At 41.9% G+C, this 18,197-nt stretch overlaps 1 long non-coding RNA gene across 1 annotated transcript; it reads right to left on the minus strand.

Moving 5' to 3' along the window:
- Positions 1 to 4,940: 4,940 nt before the first annotated feature.
- LOC140678979 (uncharacterized) lies at positions 4,941 to 11,235 on the minus strand. The gene is made up of 4 exons (XR_012050563.1): positions 11,191 to 11,235; positions 11,017 to 11,127; positions 10,059 to 10,443; positions 4,941 to 8,379 (listed from the first exon to the last, which is right to left on the minus strand). It is a non-coding gene; the product is annotated as an uncharacterized lncRNA (long non-coding RNA).
- Positions 11,236 to 18,197: the final 6,962 nt, after the last annotated feature.

Genomic DNA, 18,197 nt, shown 5'->3' on the forward strand with positions numbered 1-18,197 from the left:
ATCAAGTTTTTCAAAATATTCTAATTTACTGGCTTTTACCTGTATATATATATATATATATATATATATACACACACACATATACAGGTAAAAGCCAGTAAATTAGAATATTTTGAAAAACTTGATTTATTTCAGTAATTGCATTCAAAAGGTGTAACTTGTACATTATATTTATTCATTGCACACAGACTGATGCATTCAAATGTTTATTTCATTTAATTTTGATGATTTGAAGTGGCAACAAATGAAAATCCAAAATTCCGTGTGTCACAAAATTAGAATATTACTTAAGGCTAATACAAAAAAGGGATTTTTAGAAATGTTGGCCAACTGAAAAGTATGAAAATGAAAAATATGAGCATGTACAATACTCAATACTTGGTTGGAGCTCCTTTTGCCTCAATTACTGCGTTAATGCGGCGTTGTATGGAGTCGATGAGTTTCTGGCACTGCTCAGGTGTTATGAGAGCCCAGGTTGCTCTGATAGTGGCCTTCAACTCTTCTGCGTTTTTGGGTCTGGCATTCTGCATCTTCCTTTTCACAATACCCCACAGATTTTCTATGGGGCTAAGGTCAGGGGAGTTGGCGGGCCAATTTAGAACAGAAATACCATGGTCCGTAAACCAGGCACGGGTAGATTTTGCGCTGTGTGCAGGCGCCAAGTCCTGTTGGAACTTGAAATCACCATCTCCATAGAGCAGGTCAGCAGCAGGAAGCATGAAGTGCTCTAAAACTTGCTGGTAGACGGCTGCGTTGACCCTGGATCTCAGGAAACAGAGTGGACCGACACCAGCAGATGACATGGCACCCCAAACCATCACTGATGGTGGAAACTTTACACTAGACTTCAGGCAACGTGGATCCTGTGCCTCTCCTGTCTTCCTCCAGACTCTGGGACCTCGATTTCCAAAGGAAATGCAAACCAAACCAACCCAAACCATCGTTTGGGGTGCCATGTCATCTGCGATGAGGTGGCGACTTGTCCAGGGTGCACCCCGCCTTCCGCCTGAAAATTGGTACCGTGGAGGACCATTATCAATGCCCAGGCACTGGGAATTGGTACCGTATCGATTCAAATGTGAAAGGTACCCATCCCTCCACTGCAGTATATCGATTCTCATACAACAACGAAATAAGTAGCTTAACATTGGGGTTACTTTATTATATAAAAATTACATTTATATGTTATAGGAATAATATATCAATGTGATCAATAATTGATTACTTCTAATGCTCTAAAGTATTCATGAAATACCCAAGCAGACCCCGCTTCTGGCTCTAGTGTTTTTAGGGAGGGGCAGGAATAGCCGACACACCAAGAGTAAGGGGTATGGGATAATGAAATCTACCTCACACTCCCTACGGGCATCACCTCACCCATCAGGCTCACAAATAGCTGAAGGACCGACTCCTTTCTAACACACTGCAGCCATACCTTCCTTACACCCCTGCAGCTATGTCCACTTATTTGTTTGCCAAAGTTGGATTGACAGCGCCCTGAATCTGAGCTGCCATCTCCCTCCCTTTGCCCTTCATCTTTGTACTGCAGGGCCGGACAAAATACCCTTCTTGGTTCCAGCATGCTAGAAAAAAAGAAAAACATTCAGGAAATGAAAGTTGTAACACGATCCTCTGTGTGCCAAACGTTTCCCTGAGCGGGGACAAAAGGCTGCAGAAAAGCTGCTGGGCCTATTTTAGTGAACACATGATAGAGGAGCAGGGAGGCTGGCGGTGAAAGGGACACAGAGGAAAAGAGAGATGGATGAAAAGTAGAGGACGATGAGAGAGGACAGAGAATCTTATGAGGGGCCGTTAGAACATTATTCAGAATTACCTCTTACATACACTACTGAAATGCTCTCACATAAACAACTGAAATGATTTTCTCTCACACACCCTACTGAAACACTCTTATACACACTACTGAAATACTCTTACATACACTACTGAAATGCTCTCACATAAACAACTAAAATGTTTTCTCTCACACACCCTACTGAAACACTCTTACACACACTACTGAAACACTCTTATACACACTACTGAAACACTCTTGCATACACTACTGAAATGCTCTCACATAAACAACTGAAATTATTTTCTCTCACACACCCTACTGAAACACTCTTATACACACTACTGAAACACTCTTACATACACTACTGAAATGCTCTCACATAAACAACTAAAATGTTTTCTCTCACACACACTACTGAAACACTCTTACATACACACTACTGACACACTCTTACATACACTACTGAAGTGCTTTCACATAAACAACTGAAATCTTTTTCGCACACACTACTGAAACACTCTTATACACTACTGAAACACTCTTATGCACACTGCTGAAACACTCTTACATACACTACTGAAATGCTCTTACATACACTACTGATATGCTCTCACATAAACAACTAATATGTTTTCCTCTCACACACCCTACTGAAACACTCTCATAAACACTATTGAAATGTTTTTCTCCCACGCACACACACACACCAAGAATTATTTTTCACTAGTATGTATAAACGGATTTCACCTGTGTGTGTGTGTGCTTTTTACACGTATGTGTGAGAGACAACAATTTCAGTAGTATTTGTGCAAGGATTTCAGTTATGTGTATAAGAGCATCTTACCAGTGTGTATGAGAGAATCTTACCAGTGTGTATGAGCGAGGTTGCATTCCGGTTCCAGTCACCAATAATGCCCGCCCCTTTTCAGACAATTTTATTTTATTTTTTTAAAGGAAAGTTGTTTGTGAACAATATGTCTGCCTGACTGCCGACAAGTAGCTTAACCGAGGCAGGAGCTCTACTTCATAATTTGAGGGCTTCAGCAGAGAATATAAGAACACTTTCAATGCAACAAGGGTCGGGCTGCCGCCGTGGGTTGCCCCTGCATGACGCGATACCTGAGCGGCAATACAGCGGTGCCTTTCTCCTCCCGACAGCCAAGCAGCCTGGAGCACTCGTTCCATTGCGAGTTTACACCGCAGCATTATCAAGTGCAACGTTCCAGTTCATGGACATCGAAGCAAGAGGAGGAAAAGGTAATTAGACATTATTTATTTCTAAATGATTGTTGAATCCCACGAAATGTAACGCAACATGGCATCGTAGTGAGCTAAACAGTTAGCCTTAGTCTGCCTCCACTACAAACAAGTTAGCAACTAGTGTTTCTGCGGCTCTTAAGAGTCTGACATCTATTACAAACGGCAAGTAACATGTCGAAATGTGAGTCACGTCGTGGTACGTCAGTAGCTAATCATATACTAATAATAATGGATTACATTTATTTAGCCCTTTTCTATCGACTAGATAAGGCATGGGTGTCAAACTCTGGCCCGCGGGCCAAATTTAGCTCACCGTGTAATTTCACTTGGCCCTTGAGGCGATATCAAATTAACACTAAAGCTGGCCCGCCGATTATATATCGCGGCGGTGCCGCGGTAACACCGCAATCACCGCTAATTCTAATACTTGCCAACCCTCCCGGGAGTCTTCTAAACTTCAGCGCCCCTCCCGAAAATCGTCAGGTCTGCTTTTCAGCCAGTCTAACGAGTTCTGGCCCAGTCACATAACATGTGCGGCTTCTGCACGCACACACAATTGAATGCAAGGCATACTTGATCAACAGCGATACAAGTTACACTGAGGGTAGCTGAATAAAAAACTTTAACACTGTTAGAAATATACGCCACACTGTGAATCCACACCAAACAAGAATGACAAACACATTTCGGGAGAACATTCGCACCGTAACACAACATAAACACAACATAACAAATACTCAGAAACCTTTGCAGCACTAACTCTTCCGGGACGCTACAAGGTGTGTGTGTGTGGGGGGAAGGTTTGGTGGTAGCGGGGGTGTATTTTGTAGCGTCCCGGAAGAGTTAGTGCTGCAAAGGATTCTGGGTATTTGTTCTGTTGTGTTTATGTTGTGTTACGGTGCAGATGTTCTCCCGAAATGTGTTTGTAGGTGTGTTTGCATTTAAGGCACGCCCCCAAGACTGTGGTCCGGGTGGACGAGATATAATGACTGTTGAACACCTTCGTTCGATAATGAAGGTTGCCTCAGCTCAAAGCCTGAGCCCCGACATTAATGAACTAGCATCCAAGAAAAGATGGCAGGTATCTGGCTTGGGCACATCAGATTAGATCAGTGTGTTGCAAACTGAGCAGTTTAAAGTCCTGAATGGTTGTTTTATTCATTATTATTTTATTTTCAAATTTATTAGACTGCGGAAAAAGTTAATGAAGGCTGCAAATAGAAAAGATGCATTACATTTTTATTTAAATTGTATTTGATATGCCATTGATATTTTTAAATTATTATTATTATTATTTGAAACTCGATTTTGCATGTCACTATAAAGTTATATAAGCCTTGCTTGTTCAATATTCAATGCAAAACTTGTTTGGGTCCCTATTAAAAGGTTAATTTGTTCAACCTTGGCCCGCGGCTTTGTTCAGTTTTAAAATTTGGCCCACTCTGTATTTGAGTTTGACACCCCTGACATAAGGGGTCCCCAAACTACGGCCCACGGTCTGGTTACAGCCCGCCAGCGTAAAGCTTGAATCTGAAAAATGAAGAATATTATATGAACATATGTTGTGGATGAAGCAAGAAGTGCTTGTCACCATATTCCATTGTTACCGGAATCAGTGTTGGGTTAGCTACTGAAAACCAGTAACTAGTTACAGTTACTAGTTACTTTATTTCAAAAGTAACTCAGTTACTAACTCAGTTACTTACACCAAAAAGTAATGCGTTACTGTGAAAAGTAACTATTTAGTTACTTCTTTTTTTCTTCTTTTTTTCTTTAAAGCTACCATTAATGCCCTTTTAGCCTTCATTTCAGTACTGTTATTGCACTGGAGAATAATACAATCTGTTGATTAACTTGACATGCATTTTTATTTTCCTTTTAACATAATTAATGAAAAACAGTGCAACATAAAAAGGCATTCCTCCTTTCTTTAAACTTGGACCAATGACCATTAATAAAAAACAAGTTAAAGTGCAACATAAGAAGGCACATCATCTTCCTTGAAACATAGGTAGTAAAATAAAGCCTGACATCTGGAGTGATGCTGCTGTCTTCCACACTTGGGAGCCATGGATTGTAGAATCCTTGTTTTCAGTGGCAGGATCATTGACACAGATGGTGAAGTTTCAGTGCTCAGTAGAGATGTAACACTTTTGAGGGGTTTAAGCACCTGGAGGACCTCCTCTGCTACTCTCACATCATCATCAGACAGGGTGACATTTGTCTTCAGGGTGTTGTGGGTCAATGCAGAGTATATAGCTGCCTGCTGCTCCAACATATCATAAGTGGCGTTCCACCTTGTTGGGACATCATGTATGAGCTTATGAGTAGGCAGCTTTAGCATTTCTTGCTTTGTCTTAAGCACATGAGCAGTTGTTGTGCTTGGGTGGAAGTAGGAAACCTCCTTCCTGATCCTCCCAAGGAGGCGCTCCATCCTATTGACTGAGATTCCTTTCTGTGATGCCAAATTCACTACATATGCAAAGCACCTATCTGTGGTCCCAGTCCTGCCTCATTCACTGTAATTATTTGATTTTTGACATTATCACATGTGACTGGGATATCTTTATCTTCCATTCCTCCACTGCTTGTGTCAGTACCTGCGCAAGGTGACTCTCGTAGAGGGGGCGTGTCTTCTCATCTCCCAGTCTGCTGTGATGAAGTGAGCGCTTATAGTTCCCCTGGACGTCCACCCGTCTGTCATGAGCGCAACAGATGATGCTCGGGATAGTTCATCCACAACCTTTTTCTTCTCCTGCTCATAAAGATCTGGCACAATCTTATCGCTGAAGTGGGTGCACGACGGGATGTCGTAACGTGGCTCAAGCACGTTCAGCATGTGTTTAAAAGCCTCGTTTTGCACAACCGAGTCTGCACCTGTAAACACACCGATTCAATGGCGCGGGGCGTTCAAGCTCCTCCGTTACTCCGCTCGCCATGACCACGCTGTGTGTGGACTGAACGTGCCAACAACTTTTTTTTGTTTTGTTTCATATATTAAACCGCAGATTACGTGTGTGCCTCCCCTCCCTACACCCACACCCAGACACACACATAGACCGCGCCTCTTTTCTTCTCTCCGGCTTGTGACAGAGGAAGATTCAGAAGAACGACACCGCAGCGCTTCTGTTTCTAGCCGATACTACATCAAAAGTAACGTAAAATAACGCAGTAACGCATCATGTAGTAACGGTAACTGAGTTACTGAATATAAAAAAATAACGCGTTAGATTACTAGTTACCGCCGAAACTAACGGCGTTACAGTAACGCGTTACTTTGTAACATGTTATGATCATGCCCGTCATACCAGTTATCATGGTTTTCGCTTTTGTAATCTTTATTTGAGTAACAATAACATATAAAAGATTACATACAAAACAAATGTTACTTAAGAATACAGTATTTATTTTGAAACCACACAGCAGCCTTAAATAGCAAATAAATATTTTTTACTATTACATTAAACACATCAATTCACAATACTGATCATTTAAAAATCTAGTTTTTGTTACACCACAGATAGATTTTTGTTAAAATGCGTTGTTTACAAAAGGAGTGCGATGAGATAGTTGTGCCCCTGTGCGTCATTTATTGCGATGACAGAAAAGTAAAAGTGGTTGAAAATGTGGCAATAATACTCCCTTTTTTAAATGTACATTCTGTTAATTTGTATATTATTGTTCCCTTTTACTCCTTGGTAAGCTATAGTTTTATACAAAACACTAAAATAACACAGAACATGACGTAGCAGACTCCGTCGTAAAATGTTCAAGTTCCGGAAGTGACATAGTCTACACGCATGCGTGGACAGATTGTGTTTTCTGCTATCAATGGAGTAGTGTGCTGCAAACTTAGCAAAAGGATATGTACTTCACTGTTTGGAGGAAAACAAAAGGCCATCGAACAGCAATGACTAGAATGGTGCATTTTTCTTTAAAGCTATTTCCATAACAAAGATATTTGACATTAAACATTTTCAAATTAATTATTTTCGTCATAATTTTCAATCATTTAACAATATATTTAAACAACACTAACAAAAAACAAGAAATGTAAGAAATAACAGTTAAAAGTATAAAACAAAAATCAAATAAAAGCATCATATTACACATTACATATTGTTTTTTCTTAGGTAGGAAATGGATGGATGGATAATAAAATGAAAAACTATTTGGTTTGCATGACATAACATTGTATTTATGAATAAGACCCCGAACGGGACAAGCGGTAGAAAATGGATGGATGGACTATGTAATACTCCGAGTAGACACAGCTGTTTGACAGCATACTCAAGTTTTTATGACATTGACCTTGTAAGAACAGAACCCTTTCTTTGAACTTAAACAGTATATTATAAGTACTAAACAGTATATTGTAAGTACTAAACAGTATATTGTATGTACTAAACAGTATATTGGCAGTACTAAACAGTATATTGGAAGTACTAAACAGTACAACAGAAAGTTCAGTCCAGAATAATTGGGAGATTGGACATTGATGGTTAATTGACTCTTTTTCAATGGGACAAAAAAAAGAGCATTCTAAAGAAACAGCCTGGATGAATTTAGACAGAAGAGATTTAGAAGGTAACATTTGTGACATGATTGTAACTTTATTTTAAATGTGTTATGTTTAGTCCAATTTTTTTCTAAATGAATATGAGGTAAGAAGTTTCTCTGGGACTCAACCTTTTTTGGTGGACAAGTTATATCAGAATGAATTGTGTTCCTTGTGTTATTGTTAAATTTATAACTAATATGTTTATTTTAGCAATCATTTAGCTTGGAGAAACTTACTCCATCTGTTCTTCCCGTAGAGAAGACTTTAAGAGCTGAAGAAGCTGGACTGAAATGCCATTTATCAGTCTTTTATAATCAATAGGATTTATATCAATAATATATTTTTCAACAAATTATTATGTTTGAATCAAAGTCAGTTTCTGTCAAAAAAAGAGGATAAATTAGTTTTCTTTTTAAATGTTCTTGTAGTCAGACAATATTTTCAGTATATACAATGGAATTTTTACCTGATATTGGATAGACTCCAGCACCCCCCGCGACCTCGAAAGGGACACGAGGTAGAAAATGGATGGATGGATGATTCGACTGTCATTTGCAGTCTTCTTCAGAAGGGTCACCTGACCACTGTGACGTGTTGCCTATTAGCTCCTTCCCGATTGACCATCAAGTAGTCTGCCTGGTCGTCCAGGCCTATAAGAAGAGCTGATAGGCAACACCATCACAGCAGTCAGGTGTCCCTTCTGAAGAAGACTGCAGATGACAGTCTTTATGTCGTATATGAATAATACGACATAAGGAGTCTTTTTTGAGCAAAAAAAAAAAAGGATATTTAGTATGTTTCTATGTGAAATACAAACCCCGTTTCCATATGAGTTGGGAAATTGTGTTAGATGTAAATATAAACGGAATACAATGATTTGCAAATCATTTTCAACCCATATTCAGTTGAATATGCTACAAAGACAACATATTTGATGTTCAAACTGATAAACATTTTTTTTTTGCAAATAATCATTAACTTTAGAATTTGATGCCAGCAACACGTGACAAAGAAGTTGGGAATGGTGGCAATAAATACTGATAAAGTTGAGGAATGCTCATCAAACACTTATTTGGAACATCCCACAGGTGTGCAGGCTAATTGGGAACAGGTGGGTGCCATGATTGGGTATAAAAACAGCTCCCTAAAAAATGCTCAGTCTTTCACAAGAAAGGATGGGGCGAGGTACACCCCTTTGTCCACAACTGCGTGAGCAAATAGTCAAACAGTTTAAGAACAACGTTTCTCAAAGTGCAATTGCAAGAAATTTAGGGATTTCAACATCTACGGTCCATAATATCATCAAAAGGTTCAGAGAATCTGGAGAAATTACTCCACGTAAGCGGCATGGCTAGAAACCAACATTGAATGACCGTGACCTTCGATCCCTCAGACGGCGCTGTATCAAAAACCGACATCAATCTCTAAAGGATATCACCACATGGGCTCAGGAACACTTCAGAAAACCACTGTCACTAAATACAGTTGGTCGCTACATCTGCAAGTGCAAGTTAAAGCTGTACTATGCAAAGCGAAAGCCATTTATCAACAACACCCAGAAACGCCGTCGGCTTCGCTGGGTCTGAGCTCATCTAAGATGGACTCATGCAAAGTGGAAAAGTGTTTTGTGGTCTGACGAGTCCACATTTCAAATTGTTTTTGGAAATATTCGACATTGTGTCATCCGGACCAAAGGGGAAGCGAACCATCCAGACTGTTATCGACGCAAAGTTGAAAAGCCAGCATCTGTGATGGTATGGGGGTGCATTAGTGCCCAAGGCATGGGTAACTTACACATCTGTGAAGGCACCATTAATGCTGAAAGGTACATACAGGTTTTGGAACAACATATGCTGCCATCTAAGCGCCGTCTTTTTCATGGACGCCCCTGCTTATTTCAGCAAGACAATGCCAAGCCACATTCAGCAAGTGTTACAACAGCGTGGCTTCGTAAAAAAGAGTGCGGGTACTTTCCTGGCCCGTCTGCAGTCCAGACCTGTCTCCCATCGAAAATGTGTGGCGCATTATGAAGCGTAAAATACGACAGCGGAGACCCCGGACTGTTGAACGACTGAAGCTCTACATAAAACAATAGTAGGAAAAAAATTCCACTTTCAAAGCTTCAACAATTAGTTTCCTCAGTTCCCAATCGTTTATTGAGTGTTGTTAAAAGAAAAGGTGATGTAACACAGTGGTGAACATGCCCTTTCCCAACTACTTTGGCACATGTTGCAGCCATGAAATTCTAAGTTAATTATTATTTGCAAAAAAAAAAAAAAGTTTATTAGTTTGAACATCAAATATCTTGTCTTTGTAGTGCAGTTCAATTGAATATGGGTTGACAAGGATTTGCAAATCATTGTATTCCGTTTATATTTACATCTAACACAAGTTCCCAACTCATATGGAAACGGGGTTTGTATTAAATGGAATTTTTACCTGATATTGAATAGGCTCCAGCACCCCCCGCGACCTCGAAAGGGACAAGAGGTAGAAAATTAGCTTCTCCCCGATTGACCATCAAGTAGTCTGCCTGGTCGTCCAGGCCTATAAGAAGAGCTGATAGGCAACACATCCAAGCAGTCAGGTGTCCCTTCTGAAGAAGACTGCAGATGACAGTCCTTATGTCGTATATGAATAATACGATATAATCTTTTTGGAGCAAAAAAAAAAAAGGATATTTAGTATGTTTCTATGTGAAATATATTGAATATTCCAAATAACATATTTGTGTGGAGAGAAGTTGTTTGGAAGCCAACTTCCATGAATCCAGAGGTTGTTTATTACGTCCCTGTTGAAATGGTCATGCAGCTGTGTGGTGACTCTGAAATAAGAATATAACAATCAGATCACATGAAAACAGCTAGGACAATATAAGTCATACAGGGAAATGCATTTTTAGACAATATGATTTGCCTGAGCGACTCAGAGACACCAAAAAATGGATTAGAAAAGTCAGATTTAAAATAATACATATATATTTTTTCCCCACGGGCCGGATTTTGGACGCTGGCGGGCCGTAACCAGCCCGCGGGCCGTAGTTTGGGGACCCCTTATCTAGTCGATAGAAAAGAGCTAAATAAATGTAATCCATTATTATTAGTATATGATTAGCTACTGACGTACCACGACGTGACTCACATTTCGACATGTTACCATAGCAACAACGCTGCAAATATTACTAGCTGATTTGACTGTGTACTTTTGTTCGCTTCCTCCGAGACAAACGGCAAGTTTGCAATAGATGTCAGACTCTTAGGAGCCGCGGAAACACTAGTTGCTAACTTGTTTGTAGTGGAGGCAGACTAAGGCTAACTGTTTAGCTCACTACGATGCCATGTTGCGTTACATTTCGTGGGATTCAACAATCATTTAGAAATAAATAATGTGTAATTACCTTTTCCTCCTCTTGCTTCGATGTCCATAAACTGGAATGTTGCACTTGATAATGCTGCGGTGTAAACTCGCAATGGAACGAGTGCTCCAGGCTGCTTGGCTGCAACTCTTGCTGCATTGAAAGTGTTCTTATATTCTCCACTGAAGCCCTCAAATTATGAAGTAGAGCTCTTACCTCGGTTAAGCTACTTGTCGGCAGTCAGGCAGACATATTGTTCACAAGTAACTTGTCTGAAAAGGGGCGGGGATTATTGGTGACCGGAACCGGAATGCAACCTCGCTCATACACACTGGTAAGATTCTCTCATACACACTGGTAAGATGCTCTTATACACATAACTGAAATCCTTGCACACATACTACTGAAATTGTTGTCTCTCACACGCACGTGTAAAAGGCACACACACACAGGTGAAATCCATTTATACATACTAGTGATAAATAATTCCAGGTGTGTGTGTGTGTGCTTAAGCGAAAAACATATTTTAGTAGTGTTTATGAGAGTGTTTCAGTAGGGTGTGTGAGAGAATTTTTTTTAGTTGTTTATGTGAGAGCATTTCAGTAGTGTGCGTAAGAGTGTTTCAGTAGTGTGTATAAGAGTGTTTCAGTAGTGTGTATAAGAGTGTTTCAGTAGGGTGTGTGAGAGAAAACATTTTAGTTGTTTATGTGAGAGCATTTCAGTAGGGTGTGTAAGAGTGTTTCAGTAGTGTGTATAGGAGTGTTTCAGTAGAGTGTGGGAGAGAAAAACATTTCAGTTGTTTATGTGAGAGCATTTCAGTAGTGTATGTAAGAGTGTTTCAGCAGTGTGTATAAGAGTGTTTCAGTAGTGTGTATAAGAGTGTTTCAGTAGGGTGTGTGAGAGAAAACATTTTAGTTGTTTATGTGAGAGCATTTCAGTAGTGTATGTAAGAGTGTTTCAGTAGAGTGTCTCAGTAGGGTGTGTGAGAGAAAATAATTTCAGTTGTTTATGTGAGAGCATTTCAGTAGTGTATGTAAGAGGTAATTCTGAATAATGTCCCTAACGGCCCCTCATAGAATCTGAGCAAGTGATTAGTTGACTGAAGCCTCTTCCCCATTACAGTGAGGGAGGAGAGAAGGTAAAGTTTGCTGATGTTATGAATTTCTCTGTGCAAAGACCCGGCTGCAAGAAAAAAAAAATAAACACACTTTTTTCTCCACAGTGTATTTTTCAGCTGGTGCCAGGCCCTAATCATTTCTCAATCAGCAGTCATGGTCCAAATCTTGACATGCAGGATGGCGAAGAGGGAAATAATATTTTAAGTTCTATATACCGGTACACACTCATAGATGAATGCTGCAGGAGTCAGGGCTTTTCTCTGCTATGCCTAAAATCTAACTTATCTTTTACCTGCCTGCTTTACAGCTACCTCGAACCTAAAAGTTCCCCAACCTAAGCGTGTTTTGGAATAAAAGCTGTCTGTCCGACACGTTCATAACAATATTCAATATGTTCAATATTATCATACTATCGGGGGGGTATTTTAGAACTCCATCCATCCATCCATCCATCCATCCATCCATCCATCTTCTTCCGCTTATCCGAGGTCGGGTCGCGGGGGCAGCAGCCTAAGCAGGGAAGCCCAGACTTCCCTCTCCCCAGCCACTTCGTCCAGCTCTTCCTGTGGGACCCCGAGGCGTTCCCAAGCCAGCTGGGAGCCATTGTCTTCCCAACGTGTCCTGGGTCTTCCCCGCGGCCTCCTACCGGTCGGACGTGCCCTAAACACCTCCCTAGGGAGGCGTTCGGGTGGCATCCTGACCAGATGCCCGAACCACCTCATCTGGCTCCTCTCAATGTGGAGGAGCAGCGGCTTTACTTTGAGCTCCACCCGGATGGCAGAGCTTCTCACCCTATCTCTAAGGGAGAGCCCCGCGACCCGGCGGAGGAAACTCATTTCGGCCGCTTGTACCCGTGATCTTGTCCTTTCGGTCATAACCCAAAGCTCATGACCATAGGTGAGGATGGGAACGTAGATCGACCGGTAAATTGAGAGCTTTGCCTTTCGGCTCAGCTCCTTATTCACCACAACGGATCGATACAGCGTCCGCATTACTGAAGACGCCGCACCGATCCGCCTGTCGATCTCACGATCCACTTTTCCCTCACTCGTGAACAAGACTCCGAGGTACTTGAACTCCTCCACTTGGGGCAAGATCTCCTCCCCAACCCGGAGATGGCACTCCACCCTTTTCCGGGCGAGAACCATGGACTCGAACTTGGAGGTGCTGATTCTCATCCCAGTCGCTTCACACTCGGCTGCGAACCGATCCAGTGAGAGCTGAAGATCCTGGCCAGATGAAGCCATCAGGACCACATCATCCGCAAAAGCAGAGACCTAATCCTGCAGCCACCAAACCAGATCCCCTCAACGCCTTGACTGCGCCTAGAAATTCTGTCCATAAAAGTTATGAACAGAATCGGTGACAAAGGGCAGCCTTGGCGGAGTCCAACCCTCACTGGAAATGTGTCCGACTTACTGCCGGCAAAGCGTACCAAGCTCTGGCACTGAGCATACAGGGAGCGGACTGCCACAATCAGACAGTCCGATACCCCATACTCTCTGAGCACTCCCCACAGGACTTCCCCAGGGACACGGTCGAATGCCTTCTCCAAGTCCACAAAACACATGTAGACTGGTTGGGCAAACTCCCATGCACCCTCAAGGACACTGCCGAGAGTATAGAGCTGGTCCACAGTTCAACGACCAGGACGAAAACCACACTGTTCCTCCTGAATCCGAGGTTCGACTATCCGGCGTAGCCTCCTCTCCAGTACACCTGAATAGACCTTACCGGGAAGGCTGAGGAGTGTGATCCCACGATATTTGGAACACACCCTCCGGTTCCCCTTCTTAAAGAGAGGAACCACCACCCCGGTCTGCCAATCCAGAGGCACCGCCCCCGATGTCCACGCGATGCTGCAGAGTCTTGTCAACCAAGACAGCCCCACAGCATCCAGAGCCTTAAGGAACTCCGGGCGGGTCTCATCTACCCCCGGGGCCTTGCCACCGAGGAGCTTTTTAACTACCTCAGCAACCTCAGCCCCAAGAAATAGGAGAGCCCACCACAGACTCCCCAGGCACTGCTTCCTCATAGGAAGACGTGTTGGTGGGATTGAGGAGGTCTTCGAAGTATTTCCTCCACCGATCCACAACATCCGCAGTCGAGGTCAGCAGAACACCATCCTCGACATACACGGTGTTGATAGTGCACTGCTTCCCCTTCCTGAGGCGGCGGATGGTGGTCCAGAATTGCTTCGAAGCCGTCCGGAAGTCGTTTTCCATGACTTCCCCGAACTCCTCCCATGTCCGAGTTTTTGCCTCTGCGACACACCGCTTGGCCTGTCGGTACCTGTCCGTTGCCTCAGGAGTCCTATGAGCCAAAAGAACCCAATAGGACTCCTTCTTAAGCTTGACGGCATCCCTCACCGCCGGTGTCCACCAACGGGTTCTAGGATTACCGCTATTTTAGAACTCTTTTTAGATATTTTCAAACAGACAAAAAAAGAGTGCAAGTAGCAACAGTACATTTCTGAAGTTGGTATATTTATCGTATTTTGATCATTTCAATAATTTCCGGGACTGATTTTTTTCCGTGCGTTGATTTCTGTTTCCAAGGCAGTGCACGTCTGACTTCTGGCACCATGTGTGTTCCTACTTCCAGAATAAAACCTGCGTTTGTTTTTTAATCATGGCAGACTTGGTAACACACAACGAAGATTATTCTTTTTGTACAAATGAGGATCTACAATGTTATACTTTTGAAGCTAAATATACTGGTGCTTAAAGAAGCGAGCACAAAGGAAGAGTGAGACGTTGGAGCAGAAAGAAGTATATATGTATGTAGACAAATCAACAGTGCAGAGACTTCACTAACTGATGCAAAGAGGAGTGGTCCATCCTGGGTCACAACTTGGAGCAGCTAGCACCTCTGCCGTGGAAGCTGATCTGTGACACACCTGATAACCTCTCCACGCAGGAGAGGGGGGCAGAGCAGAAAAAGAGACGGCAGTTTTACTGGTCTAAAAATGGGCCGAGTTAAAGGCTGGGGTGTGTAAATGAGTTTTAAGATGGGACTTAAATGCTTCTACTGAGGTATCATCTCTAACTGTTACTAGTAGGGCATTCCAGAGTACTGGAGCCTGAATAGAAAACGCTCTTTAGCCCGCAGACTCCGGTAAATACTAATAAGCCAGAATTCTTAGAACTGAGATTTCTGTCCGGAACATATGGTACAATACAATCTGCAAGATAGGATGGAGCTAGACCGTGTAGTATTTTATACGTAAGTAGTAAAACCTTAAAGTCACATCTTAGGTGTACAGGAAGCCAATGCAGGTGAGCCAATATAGGCGTAAAACTTTCTTGTTCTTGTCAAAAGTCTGGCAGCCGCATTTTGTACCAACTGTAATCTTTTAATGCTAGACGTAGGGAGACTCGAAAATAATACCTTACAGTAATCGAGACGGGACGTAACGAACGCATGAATAATGATCTCAGCATTGGTGGTGGACAAAATGGGACCAATTTTGGCGATATATTACGGAGATGAAAGAAGGCTGTTTTAGTAACGCTCTTAATGTGTGACTCAAATGAGAGAGTTGGGTCGACGATAAAACCCAGATTCTTTATCGAGTCGCTTGGTGTAATGGTTTGGTTGTCAAATGTTAAGGTGGTGTTATTAAATAGGTGTCGGTGTCTAGCAGGACCGATAATCAAAATTTCAGTTTTCTTGGCGTTAAGATGCAAAAAGTTGCTGACATCCATTGTTTCATTTCATGTAGACACGCCTCCGGGTGACTACAATCTGGTGTGTTGGTCAGCTTTAGGGGCATGTAGATTTGGGTGTCATCAGCCTAACAGTGAAAGCTAATACCATATTTGCGTATGATGTCACCTGGCGGAAGCATTTAGATGCTGAAGAGTGCAGGGCCAAGAACCGAACCCTGTGGAACTCTGCACGTTACCTTAACATACTCTGAGGTCACATTGTTATGGGAGACGCACTGCATCCTGTCAGTAAGATAGAAGTTAAACCAAGAAGAGGCTAAGTCTGACATACCAATACATGTTTTGATAAGTGCTAATAGAATGTTATGATCGACGGTATTGAAAGCAGCGCTGAGATCAAGAAGCAGCAACATGGATGATGCATTAGCATCCATAGTTAGCAATAGATCCTTAGTCGCTTTTGCGAGGGCAGTCTCAGTAAAGTGATTTGCCCTGAAACCACACTGAAAGAGTACACAGAGATTGTTAGATGCTAAGTGTTCATTTAGCAGCTGTGCAACAATTTTTTCGAGGATTTTTCGAGATAAAGGGAAGGTGGGACACCGGTCGGTAGTTTACCATTAGTTTAGGATCGAGGTTAGGTCTTCTGAGCAGAGGGTGAATAACCGCTGTACCAGAGGAAAGTTATAAATTATAAGCGTGGGTTCCTCTAATGTTATTTCTTCAAAGAAAGAGATTATTTTGGAGCTCAATATCTGTCATAGATACATTCATATCTGCGTTAATAGAACGCAATTGGAGCTGGGACACGCTAGCTTTAATCTCCTTTTTAATTAGTTAAATTTTCTTAGTAAAGAATTGCATAAAGTCATCAGCCGAGTGGGTGGAGCTACTGGGAGTCCCTTGTTGGGTTAGCAACGCTACTGTAGTAAACAAATATTTAGGATCGTTTTTATTGAGGCGGATGAGATTTGAGTGGTATTTAGTTTTAGCTGTGGTAAGAGCGTACTTCTAAGTTACTATTATATTATATTATTTATAATTATTATTGTCTATTGTGAGCGAACTGTGGTGCTGAATTTCCCCTAGGGATCAATAAAGTACTTTCTATTCTATTCTATTCTATTCTATAAACAATCACTCTATACTTGATGGAAAACCTCAAGTTTAGTCGCACGCCATTTGCGTTCCAGCTTTCTACATGATAGTTTAAGAGCTCTGGTTTCTTCTGTGAACCAGGGGGTACGCCTTTTAGGGACCTTTTTTAGTTTTAGCGGTGCTATACTATCAATGGCGTTGCGCAGGGCATCATTAAAGTTGTTAGTGAGGGTATCGATAGAGCCCACATAATTTGGGAATGGCGCCATTACCGAGGGCAATAGGCCAGCAAGAGTCATAGTTGTGGCAGCAATAATGTGGTAGTTGCTAAAGCAGCGGTTATTATTAGCTTGTTGACAATGAGTCAGAACTTCAAATTTTGTAAGGTCATTAATTTAGTGTACGGGAGTAACATAACTTTGGAGTTGGTGACACCCCGGACAAGAACTAGATCTATTCTACAAACCCCGTTTCCATATGAGTTGGGAAATTGTGTTAGATGTAGATATAAACGGAATACAATGATTTGCAAATCATTTTCAACCCATATTCAGTTAAATACCGTATGCTACAAAGACAACATATTTGATGTTCAAACTGATAAACTTTTTTTTTTGTTGCAAATAACCATTAACTTTAGAATTTGATGCCAGCAACACGTGACAAAGAAGTTGGGAAAGGTGGCAATAAATACTGATAAAGTTGAGGAATTCTCATCAAACATTTATTTGGAACATCCCACAGGTGAACAGGCAAATTGGGAACAGGTGGGTGCCATGATTGGGTATAAAAGTAGATTCCATGAAATGCTCAGTCATTCACAAACAAAGATGGGGCGAGGGTCACCACTTTGTCAACAAATACGTGAGCAAATTGTTGAACAGTTTAAGAAAAACCTTTCTCAACCAGCTATTGCAAGGAATTTAGGGATTTCACCATCTACGGTCCGTAATATCATCAAAGGGTTCAGAGAATCTGGAGAAATCACTGCACGCAAGCAGCTAAGCCCGTGACCTTCGATCCCTCAGGCTGTACTGCATCAACAAGCGACATCAGTGTGTAAAGGATATCACCACATGGGCTCAGGAACACTTCAGAAACCCACTGTCAGTAACTACAGTTGGTTGCTACATCTGTAAGTGCAAGGTGAAACTCTCCTATGCAAGGCGAAAACCGTTTATCAACAACACCCAGAAATGCCGTCGGCTTCGCTGGGCCTGAGCTCATCTAAGATGGACTGATACAAAGTGGAAAAGTGTTCTGTGGTCTGACGAGTCCACATTTCAAATTATTTTTGGAAACTGTGGACGTCATGTCCTCCGGACCAAAGAGGAAA

The sequence above is a fragment of the Nerophis lumbriciformis genome, linkage group LG08, assembly GCF_033978685.3.
Source record: "Nerophis lumbriciformis linkage group LG08, RoL_Nlum_v2.1, whole genome shotgun sequence".
In the NCBI taxonomy this organism is placed as follows: Eukaryota; Metazoa; Chordata; class Actinopteri; order Syngnathiformes; family Syngnathidae; genus Nerophis; species Nerophis lumbriciformis.